Consider the following 5,748-nt stretch of genomic DNA (forward strand, 5'->3'; position numbering starts at 1 on the left):
CACTTTAACTCCCAGGCGTGTGAGCACACCGAAGGCAGCTCCACCCCCTGCCCCCAGCATCTGAAACCTTAGCCTTCGACTCTGAGCTTGATGTTTGGGCATCAACAGAACCGACTGACCTTTGCCTTCCGTGTATCCAAGCTGAGCATGAATTCCCTCCTGATGCTGGAAACCACGGCTGCAGGGTTCTACTACCCCGAGTTGTCTCCAAGACGCGAAGAACCTTTTCTCTGAAACTCTGCCTCACTGTCCAGGTTTTTGGTCAGTTTCTGGCTCTGCTGCCTGACTCGGGCAGACTGCTCTGACGGTGGCAGGGATGCTCCTGCTTTCTGTGAGGTGATCAGCTCACTCCTGTCGGGCCTGCCCATACTTTGTCCATTGCTCAGGCGATGAATTCTGATGCCCACTGCATCAGAACAGGAAGTCACAAAGTCACATAGGAGTGGCTTCAAGGTTTCCTTGGAGAGTCACGCTCTTCCAGATCCAGGGAGACCAAATTTCACCCACTTTGTCTCTACCACAGAAAACGAAACTTAACGGTGCTCTAGTACAAATCATCTCCCAAGAAAACAGAACAGCGTCTGCTAGAGTCTTCTCAGGCATTCTAAAGTTATGCTCCAGTCTCATTGGAGTGTGTGTGTGTGTGTGTGTGTGTGTGTGTCTCATTGGAGTGTGTGTGTGTGTGTGTGTGTGTGTGTGATTTTAACATTGTGTAGGACACAGAGGTAAGAATGCCCCCATCCCATTCTGAGGTTCGGTGTAAAGGGCCAAGGCAATGTCTGAAAAGCATTTCATTATGTAAAAACTGACACATATTTCTTGATAACACTAGTATTTTATCAAGATGTTCTTGAAACAAACCACAAGATGAAAGAGGTCATGCATGGCATGTTTGGAGCCGGAGACAGTTCTGGCCAGAGTCCAGGTGTTTTCCTCTTTAGGGTCCACAAGGAACAGGGCTGTCATGTGGATCATATTTTGACAGTGCTGACTTCCTGTCACAGTCAGAGACTATGTAACAAGAACATGGGACAGAGATTATTGCTCTGCACCGTCTGCCTCCAACAGTGTGTTCCCTTGGTGTGCAGTTGCTAGCCAGGTCTGTGCTGTGTGTTTTAATTTCCTGACAGGTCTTGTGTTTTTTTTCTCTCTCTCTTTAGGCATCTCAAGGAAAGGCCAGACTTCATCTTGGAGAAAGAGTAGGATTTCTTCCGAAATTCTTCTAAGAGTTGTCAGTGTCCTTGTGTGTTCTGGTCCTTCTACCCATTTCTGCCACCTGGTAGCTCTCCCCCCCACCCCGCCTCTGTGCTGACCCATCCACTGCCAACTGGTTCCATCGCCACCATTTTAAGGGAAGAGCCAGCTCCTACGGGCTGGCCACTACCCTTCCCTAGGGGCTCTAACAAGTCTTATTGCACGAGTCTCTGTAGTCTTTCTCTAATGCTGAGGCCACAGTTGGAGAAGAAGGACAAGGTTACTGTGCCCAGGCTTGGCTGTTGAACCCATTCCTGTCCTCCATCTTAAGAAACAGTTGAAGGACAGCTTTGAGAAGCCCCCAGGAAAAGGCGCGGCTTTGAGTCTTGGCCCATCTGCTTTGCTTTCCAACCCCCTTCCCTATTCTGGGCAGAGAGCAAGGCCACTGGACAAAACCACACAAGCAAGGGCTCAGGACGCCAGAGTTAAAGAGGTGCCCAACCTCACGGCAAACAAGTGCAAGCTTGTCCCCAGAGATGGGGGTCCTTACATTTCCCACCCTGGCCATATCGCCAACCTTACCACAGTCCTGGCCCAACAAGACTTTCTTCCATCTGCGGCCCCCGTGGGACCCTGAACCCCAACAGTCCCAACCCTGAGCCCAACAGGAAGGGAGAACTTTCCTTTTTTTAGAAAAAGCTCCCTTCTCACCCCACCTTTCCCTGATGCTGACAGGGCCCCAGGGCCTCTGTTGGTCCTGCTGTGTGATGGGCAGATGGGTGAGTATGACATCTCCTCTCTGTCCATGCTCCTTGCTAGAGCTCATAGTGAAGCAAACAAAAGAAAGATTACATTTCCACCTCCCCAACTGCAGATTCCCACCCCATCGTCTCTAGGGAATGAGCGCTCCCACAGGTAGCAAGCTCTTATTTATTTATTTATCAAGAGCTCCATCCTTCCTCAACAATTTAAGGACAAGTCTGCATTCTGCATGGAAGATAATTTGGAAAGAACTATAGTTGTATTGCTTTCCCTAACAAAGTATTTCCAAATAAATATCCCCGGGGGGTCTACTTTAAAGAAAAGATAAAACCCTCTGCTATTAGCAAAGCTATTTACACATAAATGGTTGCATAAAGTCTAGAAAACACTTACACTCTAAATATGTTCAGTCAAAGCCTTCCTGGCTGATTTTCTCAGGTGTTGGACTAAAGAGTTCTTTTCATCCAAGATTTTGATGAAAGTAAAACCTAGCTTAGTCCAGACATGTGGTTGCTCAGTTCTGCTGATGTAGGATCCAAAATAGCATTATGGGTACTCAAATGGGTTGGGCCTGGCAACAGAAAGGTCCAGGTAACATGAAGGGATGATGTCTATCAGCAGAGTTGGGTACCATCTGGTTTCCAGAGGTTCATTTGGGGGGTGGGCAGATGAGTGGCTAGTGTCTCATTAGTACTTAAACTACTATTAGATTTGAGTTCCTGTTTGGAGACTGGAGTTTTATTAAAAATTAGAGATTTTTTTTTAAAATTTATGTTTCTGTATTGATGATTTTAAGAGGGAAGTCTTTGTTTTATTTTTGTTGGTGTTTTGTTTCTGACACAGGGTCTTTCCATACATTGATCAGGTTGAGTTCAAACTAGTAATCCTCCTGCCTTGGTCTCCTGAGTGCTGAGATTACAGGAAACACACTACCATACTTAGTGGCCTTCACTTAGAGTTAGCGAATGACAACAATACACAAAGTAAAACTTTACATAGATACATATGTGAATGTGGGTGTGCATGCTTGTGTGCGTGTGTGTGCGTGTATGTGCGTGTGTGCTTTCATGGGTAAGCATCACTCATGTAAAGTGCTGGAGGCCAGAAGTCCTTCAGATTTTGTGTTATATCTGTATATACATAATAATGAGATATCTCAGGGATAGAGTCCAAGTTTAAACACAAAAATTCACTCATGTCTCATATGCATCTCATACACGCAGCTCAAAGGTAACTTTGTGCCATATTGTTAGTGCACCTGTGTTTTGACAGCGACCCTTCACAAAGTTGGCTGTGGAATTTTCCACCTGTGATAACATATCAGCATTCAGAAAGTTTCAGATTTTGGAATGTTTTAGATTTATAACATTCTAACTAAGGTGATGCTTAATCTGCATTTACTCATTGTTCATCTCCAACCAGAATAAGGATAATAAAATTTGGAGATGACTCCACTCAGACTTGAAAATTAAAGCCCCTTTGCTCTTAAAACTTTGGTCAAAGGGTCAAAAAACTAAGAAATGTTTCATCCACTGGCCGAGGAGACAATAGAAGTCTCAAAGTATCACAAGATGAAAGTCTGTTAATGAGATGAAACCAACTAGCCTGAGAAAACTAACACGTTATGGGCCAGGGAGCCAGTGTGAAGAAACATCTTTAGGACAAGGGGCCCTAGAGTCTCCCCCAGGGAGGTGGGGGGACGAGCTCATACAAGGAGGTGAGCTGACTCAGTCCAGTGAGCAGTTAGATCCCCGGCCCCCCCCCCACGCCACCCATCCCTTGCTGGACCTTCCTGAACTCTTCGGTGCCCGCACCTCATCCGCTTTGTGAAAAACTTGATGGTTCACTTTGGACCAGGGAATGCCGCCTCAGAGATGGTGGGAATGAAAGCTTCTTGATTTTTTGTTTGATTTTTGTCCTCCTCCTTCTCTTCTTCTTCCTCCTCCTCTTCTTCCTCCTCCTCTTCTTCATCTTCTTATTCTTTTAGCAGTGCCTTATTGTGTAGTTCTGGCTGGCCCGGAAGGCTCCAGACTTAGAGAGGGCTATCCACCTGTGCCCCAATCTCCCCCGGGTGCTGGGACTCTGCACACTCTCCCCCGGGTGCTGGGACTCTGCACACTCTCCCCCGGGTGCTGGGACTAGCTTACCACACTTGGCTGCACACCTTCACTGGACATGAAAGTCCTGGCTTTACACCTGAGAACCCAACATCCACTCTCTCCTACTCTTGGGGAGCTTGTCCTGCTTCTTGCATGGGCACAGGGACCAGTGGTCAGAAGAAAAATTGAGAACCTCCAATACGCACGCAAGCCTACGACACCGTGCTGGTGTGCTCCACTGAAGATGTGGCTTAGGGCACAGTTCTGAAAGAGAAAGGGCGATGAGGTCAAAGCACTCAGCCCCTCCCTCTTCTGCCATTGCTGCTTTCATGTTCTACCCAACTGTGGCCTCTGCAGGAACAAGAATCAAGCCTAACCCCTTCTCTCCTCAAAAAGAGGCTACAGCCTGGAAACCACTCTGCCACTGTGCAGGGAGAGGCCTTCTGCTAGTTATTAGCTCCTGGAGGGTGGGGTAGCTGCACTTCCGAGGCCCTCATGTAAACCTGCTAAGCTGCTTGCTTAAAATGTTGAGGTTGTTTCTACTTTCCAAGGGAAATGGAGACAGAGGGAATTTCCACGACTTGCCCAGGGTTATAGAGCCGGGAGGATACAGGATTCGGTACAAACTCTTACCTCATATTCAGATCTTGTCATCATATTCCAGGGGTGTCCTAGGATGCCCAGAGTAAGTAGGAGGTGTGGGAAGAGTCCCCTTCTCAGAGTATGTCATTAGAGATGCTCTCTGTCTTGAGTGTAACACATGATTTCAATGCCTGCTTCTCTACCCTGCTGTCTAAGAGATAGTCCCTCCCATTTCCTGCCCGCTCGTGAAGCAGATCAGCAAACTTTGAACCCTTGCTTCCCCATACACTTCTCTTTGTCAAGAAATCCTGATTCAGATGGCTGTGGGGGTTCATGCCTGTAATTCCAGCACTCGTAGGGGCTGAGGCAGGAGGATCACTACAAGTTCCAAACCATTCTGGGCTACATAGTGAGTTTCAGACCATCCTGGGCTGCAGAATGAGACTTGATTTCCAACACACAAGCCAACATTGACTCCATTTTTTCATGCTCATAGTTAAAACATTCTTGCCTTCACCAGCATCTCTTCGAATCTCACATTTCATATTCAGCTATCAAGGACAGCATGTGGCTCTGCCTTCTAGATGGGGAACTACCAGGTCACCCTGGACTACTCTCCCAGCTCTGTTCTTGTTAGTCACTCTCCGCTCTTGCTTAGGTGATGGCCACGGTCCCACATCCGGTTTCCCTACTGTTGACAATATAGCAGTCCAGTACTGTCAACATGTAGGTTAGATAGTGCCATCCTCTGCCCACAAGCTCCAGTAGCATCATTCTCTTGCTGTCCAGCATGTGACAGAGGCCTGCAGGTGCTCAAGAAGTCCTCTGGGACTTGTCACTACTGGCCTTGTTAAACACTTGGCTCCTTCAAGCTTATGCTGCCTTTGTTACCCTGGCCACTTTAACATTCTCCTACTTTCAAAATTCACCCTTGATGCTCCCTTTGTCTGGAGGATGGCGCTCTCTGGTGCAGGCATAACTTGTTGCTTCTCTTATAGGGATTTATTTACTCCATTCCATCTTCCCACCACTTCAGTTAAAGTGGCCCTATACCCTAATCACATTTTTCTTCTAATTTAATATTATTTATTATAGAATTTCATCTGACACA

This window comes from Phodopus roborovskii, unplaced genomic scaffold (assembly GCF_943737965.1).
Source record: "Phodopus roborovskii unplaced genomic scaffold, PHOROB, whole genome shotgun sequence".
Lineage (NCBI taxonomy): Eukaryota > Metazoa > Chordata > Mammalia > Rodentia > Cricetidae > Phodopus > Phodopus roborovskii.